Raw genomic sequence first — 14,567 nt, forward strand, 5'->3', positions numbered from 1 at the left:
GAAGAAGATAAATACAACTACACTATTAAGTACTGGAATAATCCTTGAATTGTAGAAGTACATTCTTGGGCCTGATAACATTATCACAACTTCACTCATTCCTGTCAACTTTTCACTTCAGAAAGATAGACAAATTTGGTCTCTCTTTTAGTATATACAAAGCATGAGGCAAACAAACTTGGTACACATCTACTGATAGCTAAGGTTGAAGAAGACGAAGGAAAAAAAACATTATCAATTAAGGACTGAAATAACGAGTCCCTGAATTGAAGATGTACATACATGAAGAGTTGGGCCAGATATATAATTATTATCACAACTTCAGTGTTGAGTGAGTTTACAACAGTGAGTGGTTCGCTGTAAAGCAATCAAATTATAATGAATATATGATCAACATTTCATAATGTGTAACACTTGAACACTGTGATTAATATAACTAATTAAGCATTGATATTAATCTCCTTGTCTTTTCCTGTAAATACAACAAATCTAGATAGTAAACATAAGATTTAACATTACATATATATAAACATGTAATAACATAACTGAAATGAACTTAATCTTAAATTAAGCTACAGTTAAATTGGTATTAACTTTAATCTTGATACAACTACACTGAACTACAATGTGAACATGCCTCTATTCTAAGAAGTTCATGTCCATGGCAACGGCATCCAATCTGAGACTGACCAGCACTACTATACTGAGATGACTAGACCAGGTCCCCCCCTCCCCTCCCCCTGAATCACTAAACAAAGACTTTCGGTGTGTGGGGGTGTGTGTGTGTGTGTGTGTACCCATGTGTGTACTTATTGTTAATATAGACAATTTAGCATACTCTCACTACAGTGACTAATTCCTAACTTCTTGAAACTATTCTTAAATGATATTACACCAAAGTTATGAACAATATACAATATAATTCACATTCAAGAACATCTACTTTATGATTCTCAACAATAATATCAATTTATAGAGCAAGTTCACAACAATTTTGTGACTTTTTCACTTGAGTATTTACATACATAAAAACTATATGCACACACAAAACGCACCAGCTGGATACACAGAGATGCAACTTTTGCAATATATGCATCGCTAATCACTCAGAGATGAACGACACCTGATAGAAATGAGTGCAGTTGAGAAAATCTGAGTAAAATGAGTTTCTTCAAGGTGCATGTTAACTTTTGGGGCCCAACTGTGTATACCTTGTGTGAACCTGAACAGAATACATACAATTAAGTACAACATGGTTCTGTAAATACTTAATATAATGAGTCATAATACAAAACAACCTCATAGTCAATATTGCATTCTAGGGACTTTTCCATAAAAAGTTGAAATTAAAATTACATTTTCAACTATTCAGGATCGCGTATTTAGTAATTGTGTCTAATTTTTGAGCTGTGTTTGACATTGCAACTTTGAAAACAAGAGGGTCCTCGTAATTGAATCCCATTTCCATACGAACTGGCTCAAAGTAACTCTGGGTTCTGTTTCATATAACTTGCTATCAATAACAAATGTCACATTGCTATGACAAATTTGCTCTCAGCCAATAAAAAATGCAACAATATCAGTAGCTTATAACAGTTATTGCAACTTGTTATTGATAACAAGTTTCATGAAACGAGGGCCCAGATTTCAAATGTCTGATTCTGGCTTTGTGTTCATTCTTGCAACTTACTATTATGAGTGCAGACACAAAAGAAAAAACTTCAGTAAGTCATCCTTCACAGCTTTTTTTTCTGAATTGTTAAAGATCAGGCGTTACATCTTGAAATATTTAGTAACACAACTGGTTGACCAGATGCTCGTCACAGTGGTAAGAAGTGAATTGTTTTTCAGCCAAGTAGGAAAAAATGTTTACCATTGATTGCCACTATAATGTCAGCTATAAAAAAAATTATGAAATGGAAAAGTGTATAGCTAGAACTACCCTAACAGATAAATTAATACATTTTTTTAATAGAACATGGTATATGATTGATTTTTGCTCAGGTATAATTTTGAGCTCTTCTTGTATTTTAGTTCCATCAAGTGATGTTAATATGAAAATCTGCATGATTATAGATGTTATGTTGCCAAAACCAAATCTAAAAGAAAAGAAATCCATTAAAAAGTCTGCTTCTGGTTATTATTTCATGAATTTTTTTTAAATTGAGTTTTTGTTTAAATTCATCTCCTGTCATATAAAACAATTCAATAATTTGATTGAGGTATACGATTGATTTTTGCTTAGGTATAAGCATTCTTGGATTTTAGTTAGACCAAATGATGTAAATACGAAAGTTTGCTTGATTGTAGATGTATATGCTGTGTATTTGTACATGAATGTTTGCTATTGTTTAATAAAGGAATCCTGTAGATGGGAAATAAAATGCTTGTCACAAAATTTGCCATGGAGGGTGACCATTTGATCCTATGATCCAGGCTTTACTTCATGGAATATATAGGGTAAGTGTTGCACTTTATTTTTGGTTAAGGTAATAATGTTTAGGGCAACTGTTATGTACACATAATATGATATATTTAATGTGCATAAATGTAACTTTGCAATTCTTCCAAATATACACTTAATAAATGTATGATCAGCATATCTCTGAAGTACATTGAATGTGCTGTTCTATTACTAATGTTATATCACATAACTTTGCCTTCACAGTATAGTGTAAGGTTCGAGGTTGAAATTAGAATTTTGGTTAGTGTAGGAAACCGACGCGGAACAACTGTCGCAGTAGCAGGTGTCGTACAACCGTCTTAGAGATAGTTCTATACGATCAAGTAGCCTGTAATCCAGCTATGCGATTTGGATGGTTGTACACTGCCACTGTGTGGCTCTCGAAGGTATGCTGGTGGCTGTGATGTCCATCATAGGTCATGCTCCTAATCTGAGACGTAATCCTCGTCCGAGACGTTAACCGACACAGAACAATTCTTGGAGATGGTTCTATATGATAGAGCAGTACCATGGAGATGGTTGTACACTGCCAATGTCATCCTCCCTGAGTTGATGTTGAGGAAAGAAGATAAAATATAACCTATGGATAGGATCTAGGCCCTGTAACATATATGGGGCCGAAAATCAATAGTACAAATCTTTAGTTTTGCTACAATTCTTTGTAAATTACTAAGCATTGTAGCTACATGAATCTGCAACATAAAACTAGAAATATCGCAATCTGTATTGCCGCGCAATGCGAATGTATCCCCCGGCAGTGGCAGCGATTTTGTGTCATCCCTATGTTCGAAGGAGGGACAAAGATCCCCTCTCCCCTCCCTGAAACAAAAGGATGACGTAGAGATCGCTACTAGTGGCTCAAACTATTGTCAAGATGAGGAGCAGCATCACCAAAACAATATGTGTGTAGATTAGAGTGTAATGCATCTCTGAAAAAAATTTGAAAGAGATCTGTCAAGAAATGTGGCAGTTAGAGCGCACAAAAGACAGCCACCAAAATATGACCTTTGACCCTATAACAGACGGAACACAGGTGGCAGCATCACCACACACTAAAAAGGTGTAGATACTAAGACACACCTCTATACAACATTTGAAAGAAATCCGTCAAGAAATGTGGCAATTAGAGCACATAAAAGACATATATGACCTTTGACCATATAAAAGATGGAACAATGAGGGTAGGTTCGCCCAAAGTATAGATTGTACCAAGATACATTTCCAGTCCTCTATACAAAATTTGAAAGAAATCCGTCATGAAATATGATCTGCATAAGCAAACTAGACACCCACCAAAATATGACCTTTTGACCCTATATAAGACAAAACACTGGGGGCAGCATCACCAAAAGTTATAGGTGTGTAGATTATACCAAGATACACCTCCATACAAAATTTAAAAGAAATCCGTCAAGGAATGATGCAGACTGCACACTAGAGTGCACACAAGTCACCTATCATAATATGACCTTTGACCCTATAAAAGACGGAACACTAGAGGCAGCAACACCAAAAGTTATAGGTCTTGAGATTATACGATACACCTCCATACAAACTTTGAAAGAAATCCGTCAAGGGATGCGGCAGTTACAGCGCACACAAACCCTCCACAAAAATATGGCCTTTTACCCTATAGAAGGCGGAAAACTGGGGGCAGCATCACCAAAAGTTATAGGTGTTGAGATTATACTACACTACACCTCCATACAAAATTTGAAAGAAATCCGTCAAGGAGTATGGCAGTTAGAGCGCACACAAGCATATGACGCGGCGGCGGCGGCGGCGTAACGCTGCTGAATCCAAAGTACCCCACCAGCATACTGCCGGGGGATACAATTAACGGTATATTGCTATTCATTATAATGTTACGATTGATTGAAGGAGATACTATTAATCCTAAAATTCCATGTTACAGGGAGGCTAGGGGCCAGGGGTGGTATTCTGAAATTCATGTTTCACTATTCAAAAATGAAAGACAACATATAGTATATTTTTTAGAATACAGCTCCAGAATACTAAGGACATGAAAGCCAATATATTGGCGTGATGATGTCAAAATTAGCAATTTTTTTATTAAACCTCACTCGAGTTGAAGCTGTATGCATTTACGATACAAAACCATCAGGCCGAGTGAGATATGTGTATAAACAAGCTCAACAATTAAGACCAGATAGATCCTGTAATGAACAAATGAAAACGTTGATCGTTTTATTTTACACAACAAACTTCCTGGATCCTTGTTATTTGATGTAAAAAGAAATTTATTTCAAGAAAGTTTAAGACAAATAACTTTAATAGACTAAATTTAGCGTGAACACAGAGAAATTCAAATTAAAATGCATGTATTAATCCACACACAGTATATAAGAACATGCACTGATGCACATTATGTACTTAAAGATTGTTAAATAGTGCTGGATAGTATTGCACCCTTTTTCATGGAAAAACGTGTGATAGTTTCAGGTCCATGGTTCGACCAAACATTTGATTAGGAACTAGGAGGGAGTGAGTTGTATAATAAGATGAATTTTTTATTCATTATGTTTAGCTCACTTACCTTCGATAGTGAGTGAGGGACTGCAGGAATGAATCAAAATCAGCTTGAGAATCTCCATTGAACGTAAAATTACCTTTTCTGACTTGAGGAAAAGAACCCTGAAAAGAAGAAAGATAAATGAGGAAGACTGGTGATAGTGACATGTGTAATTTTCCTCTACTCCCATCTTGCTGACATACTGTACCATGTATCATACATGTACATACCAATTTAGTACTCTCTCGAGCATAAAGACTTTAATAGTGTACTTGCTACGCCAATTCACCTCCTACAGATCCCCCCCACACGAAAAAAGCTTTGTTGAACTGGTTTGATATATCAGCAAAACTTGTTATAGAATGATAGGATATGCCCTCTTTGTAAAACTGAAATGTATATGGAATGAAATAAAAAGTTCTTAACAAAATAAAATCCCCATAAAAATATTTAAAATATAAAAATATAAAAATATAGGCTCTAAACTTAACAATACAGTATCGGACTTTCAAAACCTAAACAACAGTGAGAAATTTAATGATGTCCACTGACGAAACCAACATGAACGAAGTAATAATATTTGGAATAAGCGAAATGTACAACAAACAAACAGACCTACAGAAAAATAATAAATCTACATAATAAAAGAACAAAACATCCTCCCCCCTGTAAAAAAAAAAAAAGAAAAAAAAAAGGATAAACAAAGAAAGATGTATCTGCCATATTTTGGTATTCTAATCCTATTGGTTGTATGTATGAGAAGCGGAATGTATATAAAGTTAAAGTGTTGTTTGTTTAACCTCATATTTTCTTAACTATGCTCAATTCGATTACTGTTTACCTTACCTGTATACTATTATTATATTGTAACTTTATTTATCTCTATCCTATTAATATATTTTCAGTTTGCAATATCACGTCTATTATAAGATAGAGATACGGCCATATACAAAATTAGCAGATCAATGTTTGTTTGGTTGGGTTTTATTTTCTATTCAAATGAGATATTTAAGTTATATTGAGTGCCTTCAGGGCAATACAACATATATTGCCCTGAAGGCAGTCAATATTACTAGTATTAACGACATCGGACACTCATCTAGAGCAAGCAAGAAACTTTTTATATCTTATACTCTTAAATTATGTAAAATACATTAGCCTATACACTGCACAGGGTTTCCTAGCATGAAAAGTTGCAAAAACATTGTCAAACCAGCACTGTACATCCAGTGCTTTACCAAATCTTTGATTGACTTCAGACAGTGTGCTTTGGGTGTGATTATTTGGTCACAATAGTGTGTGCACAAAGTGTGCAGGTTCTCATACACGAAATAGATACGCAATGAAAATTACAAAATACCCTGATGTTGGCTCTACATTATTGCCTGCTAGTTTAACTCGCATTTTGCCATTTATTTTTCTGATCGGGATATAATAGTTGTTCATTGGTGAACTGTGTATCATTATTGACCGGCAAATTACACTAAAAATCCCATGGACTTTGACGAGCGGTCAATATTTGTTTCACCCATAGTTTTGTTGGCTCATCAATTAAACTTTGAGGGAAATAACATTTAAAAATTGCCCTGCTCAGATGTCTGATACGGTTAAAGGGATTATTGAGTTCTTGTTTAAGACCGAATATGTCTTCAAAGTGCATGTTTATTGTTCTTATTCTTATTTATGACATTGCTAGTGCCCCTTTAGAACCTACAATCGCTATGAAGGTAATTTTAGACCCCAAAATGTGTGAATTTAGATTGAATACGATTATACCTATTCATCTCCACATTCAAAAAAATATGGTGACCGTTAATTGATTAATAAATTAACAACATTACACAGGTCGGCTGCATGTGCATAAATAACCACATGAAAAAAGCCAACAAAAAGCCAGTCATTCATCGGTCAGCTAATATTGCATTAGCATTTCATGTTTTCAAATAATAGCCCATTGAAACCCTTCGTTTAATTGTTTTGCTTGGTGATTTCTGCTTAAAATGTAATTAAATTTTGTGAGTGGGCATTGTATAAAAAAAACATGCAATGCTGTTGTGAACACCCTTTAAACCCATCGCCATTGCTATACGTGTAAATGAATTCATCATGGCATGAATATACAGGTCAAACACACGTACATACCTCTAAGGCTGATGCCTTTGCTTTCAGATTAGAATAGAAATCCTCCTGGAAATCCTTTCCAATTAGTCTCAATTCAGTCAGGTTTGGCATGAAACACAAAGCATCTACTAGGTGATGTACAGAGGCTGACGTTGGACACTTATTGTCTACGAGCACGACAGTTTGGACCTACATGTATACAAACAGTGATTCATACAATTACATTACCAGAGTCATGTTTTTATTGAATGACTGCATATATAACTTGGTCCTCCGATATACATGTATGTTTATATCTATGCTCTTTATTTAATCATCCATGTACTGATACTGATAGGTATAGTTTGGGGTATTTTTTCAACTCAAGCTATATGAATTATGTACCATACACTGAACATGAAAGATTCTCTTTATAATGTTTATTTGTCTGCTAACATTATTATATATTTTTGTATGAAACATTACATACATAAGAATCGTAACTCCTTAAACTCAACTCCACTGCTACATGTGTACATGAATTCATCATGGCACAGATATAGAGAACAAAGACATAGACATACATGTAAGGTTGATGCCTTTGCTTTCAGTGTAGAATAGAACTCCTCCTGGAAATACGTTCCTCTTAGTGAAAGTTCATTCAGGTTAGGCATCGAACACAAAGCATCTACTAGGTGATGTGAAGAGGCTGACGTTGTACATCTAACAAGTAGAAGCTGAAGAGTTGTGACCTACATGTAAACAAACATTGATTCATACGAGTATATTGCCAGAGTACAGCTTTTAATTGAATGACTGCAAATATAACCGGGTGCTCCAATTTACATGAAAGAGCTATCGCCTTGCCGATTATTTAGACGCATCAGTGACATTGTATAAATGCTAAACAGTTTTGGCTGAAAATGTTTATTATACATGAATGTACATGTAGCTGTGGTTGAAAGTGCATTGAAATCTAGATCTCCATCCTTGATTAGTAAGTATTGACTCTGAAGCATACTTTGATACTGCTTTCAGACCCATGATGACATTTCAATACCTTATGGATTGCTTTGAACTTAAAAATATAACAATTAAAAACAATATTTGTATCTACTTGTCTTAAGAACAGCGTTTTCATCTGGGGTGCTGCAAGATCTCTCTAGATGAGAATGTTTGTTACATCGAAAGACTATTTTGGAATAATGTCAAATTTGTAAAACACCAGATAGTAGAAACTGCTAGAATATGTAATTTCATGAGAAAATACCATTTCAAAGACAAAAGTTAATTTCTTCCACGATCCCTTCGCTTGCTTACAACATCATCTAGAAACAGGATGATATCAGGCAGTGCAGTGCCTCAATAACTCCCCATTTTGGCGATAGGGTGCTCAAATATCATTCTATTTCACAGCTAGTTGCTCAAATATATTTCATGTCTTTCATATCAGAATTTCATTTTTAATGCTTGTTCACTTCACTCACTCCCAACAATAAGAAATGGGATAATATTCCGGGCTAAGGAATGCCCAAATATTCTCATATTCATGTTTATTTGGTGGCAGAGCCTACATTCATTATTTGTTATCGTCTCTAGTGTGTTAATAACACATATGGAAACGTTGTATCATCCGGTCAATCTGACTTGCGTGCATAGAACAAATAAGCATTTTTCCATGAAAAAGTGAAGTTTTCTAAAATGTGCGTTTCTTTCCAGCATTGGGGCGCCCGGGAGTCACTCGGGTAACATTTCATAAAGTATAATATAAAAAGACCATATGCGAATCTTCTGTACTTTTGTCGGAAAAAATACATTTATCCAGCACAATGTCGTCTCTTTTTGCGTTGGAGAAGAGCAAATAGCGAGTTTCAATCACACTTTGGCCGCTCTCGCAAGCTCTCACTCGTTTCACTGTGGTCAAGCGACTTTGGGGCAAGCGGTTAATGAAAATAATAATCGTTAGCTTTCTTCTGGTATTAAACTTGTTTTGATTGATTGTATAATTTTGTCGGAATAAAGAAAACAAAAAGGCTTGACCAATAACTTATCAGCGTCTGAATTGACCTTTTGACCTTGAATTCCCTGTTGCAAGCGCACTAATAACGTCATCTTCGCTAAATTGGTGTTTTTTATCGTAAAATGCTATACTTGCACAATGTTTATACATCTTTTTTAATTATTAGTAAGATATAACATATTTTGTCTGATATCACTGAAGTTTTGGGTTTTATTTAACAAGTAATTTTTAAATAAGAGCCATTTTACTGTTTTATTTTACTGGATCGTACCATTAAAGTCGCAGGGTAGAAAGATGCATTTTCCAACCGCGCCAAATTTAATTTACGTTCCGACATTCCGTTAAATGGGTTCGTGTTGTTAAGAATCCACTGCTTTCTGCTCCACCAAAAGTTTACATGCGGAGTCGTTTATCAACTAAATTATTCAAATTTATGGATGCTTCCTTCCCAGGTGTTTGTGTTGTTGAAGCATTTCATTCACCTGCTATCATTCTTTGTACTCCAATTGCCAGAACGCAAATTACATTTTGGTTTTATAGTTTCATCGGCCGGAGTCGTTTATCAACTAAATTATTCAAATTTATGAATGCTTCCTCCCCAGGTGTTTGTGGTGTTTATGCATTTCATTCACTTGTTATTATTCTTTGTATTCCAATTGTTAGAATACAAAATGCATTTTGGTTTTATAGTTTCATGCAATAAGTAAGTCAATAAAAGAGTATGTTCTGCACAATAACAAACAATGTGTGTCCCTATCGTAATGTGTCCCCTCATTTTGTAATAGTTAATTTACCCATTCACATAATGGAACTACCTGCCCGATGAAGCCAGTGGTCCGTGACCCCTGAGCACTCAACACCGTGTGGGAGTCAGTTTGTGGTCAACTTCTTTTATGAGACACTATACAAGCAAACGTTTCCATATGAGTGTAATGTTTTTGCCTGCTTGCAAAAATTAGACACAAATTTGCCCTAAGGTGTGTACATGGCCCTTTATGAGTTTCAAAGTGGTGTACAAGTAATATTTTGCGATGAATTTGCAATTGGGGTGACCTTTTATTTCTGTAAAGTGTGCAGTAACTGAAAAAAAACTTTAAAAACGTTTCTTTAGAGTACTCCAGTAATCTTTTATACTGAAATAACATAACTGCATGAGTAGAACTCAACACTCCCCTTCCCCCAAAAGTGTTTAATTAAAATAACTCCACTAAGCCTGTCTTAGAAACAAAAATATTTTAACTGAAAACAAACCTTCAACATGAATTTCTTTCGGAGAACATCATATTTTCAACTCAATAATTACACAAATTGTTGACTATACCTAATATATCATGGATCTTTAAACCCATCTACATTGATACAGATGTACATGTATTCATCATGGCATGGAAATAGTGAACATATACACATACATACATGTAAGGTTGACGCCTTTGCATTCAGTGTAGAATAGAGCTCCTCCTGGAAATCCTGTTTACCTAGATTCAGGTTAGTCAGGTTTGGCATGGAACACAATGCATTTACTAGGTGTTGTGAAGAGGCTGATGTCGGACACCCAAAACTTAGAAGACTGAGAGTTGGGACCTACATGCACACAAACAGTGGTACATTTAATATCAGAGTACATGTTTTCTTTCTGAATGACTGCAAATATAACTTGGTGCTTAGATATACATTTATGTGTATGGCTATGTTTAGTCATATAATAATATTACCCTTTTATATAGCGCCCAATACATCGATACAACGATGTACCTAAGCGCTCTACAGATATATTATTACCCTGGTCATTGGATTCCGGCTTACCCGCACACAATGTATGCACATTTTCCACTCCCTGGGGAGCATTCCAGCCAGTCGCCATTTTATAAGCCCACACTTTCTCATCCAACCACCTGAACTTTCGCATCCTACCGGGTACCCATTTAACACCTTCGTGGAGAGTAGCAGGTGCATGTAAATATCTTGTCAAAGCATATTAGTGCCGTGTCAGAATTCGAAACCTCAACCTTCGCATCGCCAGTCAAGCGCCTTAAACCACTCGACCACGACACTTTTTGGTGCATGGATGAAGTTAAGAATCTGGTTAGTTCAGGATAGTAAGCATGGAAAAATGTCAACGGACCATGTGTCAAAAAAACAGGATGACCGACAATTACAGCAACAATACATCAATGTTGACTAAAACACATCCAATTAGTCTCCCTCAAAAAAACAAAATACTATTTCAGAGGCGAGCTTTTAAAAGTGAAGTTTTTTTTGGCGGAACATTATAATTTCAACTCAAGCTTTATGAGTTCTGTATCACTGCACATGAAAGATAGACCCTCTTTATCATAAAGTTCCTTTGTCTTTTAAGACCATTATATATTTTCATCCAAAAATTACACACATTGAAAAAATACTGACTTTAGGTAAAATATCATAACTCCTTAAATATCTCATTTCCACTGGTACATAAATTCATCATGGCATAGATATATAGAGTACAAACACACATACATACCTTTAAGGTTGATGCCTTTGCATTCAGTGTAGAATAGAACTCCTCCTTCAACTCCTTTCCAGTTATCATCAGGTCAGTCAGGTTTGGCATGGTACACAAAGCACCTACTAGGTGATGTGAAGAGGCCGATGTTGGACACCAAACATAATGAAGCGTGAGAGATTTGACCTAAATGTGCAGAAACAGTGATTCATACAAGTACATTACTAGAGTACATGTTTCTATTAAATGACTGCTTGAAAAATATAACTGGGTGCTCCAATAAACATGTACGTATATAGATTTGCTAAGGTGACAAATGCTCTGAGCTTTCCTTAGTCATATATAGGATTTGGAGTAGGGCAGCAAACATGTTTGAGCTTGGGTTTAGTGATAGGTATACTTTTGGTGCATGGATATTGTTTAAAATTTGTTTAGTTCAGGAGGGTACGCATGTAAAAACAGGAGATCTGACGAATACAGCCATAGTGCATTTAACTACTACATACTACATAGTAATAATAATAATGTGGCAAATAATGTAGCTTAATGTCTTGTCAAAGAACAGTATTGCTACTTATGGCACGGATTTGAACCTCAAATACCAATCAGCCAAATGGCTCAAGATTTATCAACTGGACAACATACAACTCTACAATTTTAGAACGTATATTATTCATATGATTGATTAAAATAAATAGAGTTGTATTGGTGTTTTGAGAATTAAATAATCACATAACTATCGCTTCGATGATTATTTAGACTCATTTGTTTACATTGCCTAAATGCTATATGATACATTCATGACTGAAAGTATGCATTAAAAATAAATGTATATGTAGAGTGATAACATGTAGCTATGCTTAAAAAAGTAAACTGTGATCTAGATCTCCATTCTTGTTTTTTGAGTATCGAACCTGAAGTATACTTTGATGCTGCTTTCAGACCCATGATGACATAATTCTAACCTTCTCAATTGCTTTAAACTTAAAAATACAAAAATTACAAACTAACAAATATGAATCTACTAGTCTTAGTCCAAATAACAAAAATGAGGTCTTTCTCGTCTCTGCCCACCCCTCTTTTGTTGGCCGCAGCCTCCTTTTTTTTTTTACATTTTACTATCCAGAAAAAAAGCCCTGAAGCCCCCCCCCCCCAAAAAAAAAGCCTGTGATAAGCCAATACATTTTGTTTAAATAGCTTCTAAAGTGATACAAATCATTTGTTTTGTCATACAATGCATCAGTTAAAGGGAAAGTTGAGTTCTGTTTTCAGACCGCAAATGCAAATGCTCGTATTCTTATCTATGAAATTTTTAGTCTTTTAGAACCTAAAATTGCTATGAAGGTAATTTTAGACCCCAAAATGTGTGAAATTAAGCCAATACCATCATTCCAATTCAGCTCCACTTTCACAAAAATACGGCGACCATTAATTAATTATCCAATTAAAAATAACAACACATGGACCGGCTGGGTATGAATTTAAAGAAATGACAACAAACTAGATGGAACTTTGTCTGCGCGCAGTCGAAAATGATGCCTCCGCCATAGAGCAATTTTACAAACCAAAACAGAAACAATTTTTAAAATTCAAGTTTGATTGTAATCCATCTGTCAGTTTTAATGATAATGCATGCACAAGCTATTTATAGGCATACATAATGAGCCACATGACCTTTGACCTGACCCCTAAAAGCTAATCAGTTGATTGTCTCTGCAAGATACATATACATGTCTTGAGTTTGATAGTAATATGTCTATTGGTTCTCATGATAATGGATCACAAGCTATTTGTGGATACATAATGAGCCCTAAGACCTTTGAACTTCGACCTCGTGACCCCAATATTTAATCAGTTCATTGGCTCTGCGAGATACATGCATGGCCCAAGTTTGACGGGAATCAATCGGTTCTTGAGATAACGCGATCACGAGAACGGGACGTATTGACGTACGTACGGACTGACGGACATCCCGAAAACATAATGGCCCGTATTCTGAAGTCAGGTTTAGTTAAACCCAAGTTAAACTTTAAACCATGGTTTAACTTTAAACCCGGGTTTATCTAAGCCAGACTTCAGGTCTAAGTATCATTTCAGTTTCTGAAAGCCAGGTTAAGTTAAACCCAGGTTTAAAGTTAAGCCAAGGTTTAAGTACGATGGAGATGTAGTCTGCTTCTACTGCACATGCTCAGTACAGCTCACCCATCTTCGAGGGTAGACAGGTTTCTCAAAATGGCAGAGTCTAGCAAGAAGCAAAGAAAGGCGAATTGGGATGTGATCGAGAAACACTATCTTCTGGAATTATTAGCAGAAAGTGTAGAGGTCATCGAGAATAAGAAGAACGACTATGAGGCCAATGGGGCAAAGAACAATGAGTGGAGCCGCATCCACCTGATGTTCCAAGCCCGATATGGACATAGGAGGGAATTAAAAGAGCTCAAGGAGCAATGGAAGCGCATGAAGCTGGTGGCGAAGAACGAGTGGAGCATGTGGAGTTTGGGAAGGAGATTATCAGGGGGAGGGCCAGCTCCCAAATCTCCTTCAGCAATTACTACGTTTGTACACAATTTGATTCCCCACGATTTTAGACAAATCAAGAACAATTTTGATTGTGATGCAGAGATTACTGTCAACAATGTAGAGGCAGTGACGGCATTGCGCTACCTTGCAGGGGAAAGCCAGGAATTTACCTGTAGTTCTTTTGGGTAAGTAAAATAATCAAGAGCTGAATGATTAAACTGTAAGTTTACTTGGCCAGGGGCGGATCTTGGGGGGAAGGGAGTAGGGCACACGCCCCTCCTTTTTCCTTCTGAAAACAAAAGCCAAGAAATATTCACATCACATAGAATGTTCAGTTTACTCATATTCTTAAGCCAGGTTCAAATTTATGCTGTTAAAGGTAAAGCTTCACACTTTGTACAATTTTGTACATTTAAAATACTAATAGGCCAGGTCCTCACTA

The sequence above is a fragment of the Strongylocentrotus purpuratus genome, unplaced genomic scaffold, assembly GCF_000002235.5.
Source record: "Strongylocentrotus purpuratus isolate Spur 01 unplaced genomic scaffold, Spur_5.0 spur5_scaffold_1, whole genome shotgun sequence".
Lineage (NCBI taxonomy): Eukaryota > Metazoa > Echinodermata > Echinoidea > Camarodonta > Strongylocentrotidae > Strongylocentrotus > Strongylocentrotus purpuratus.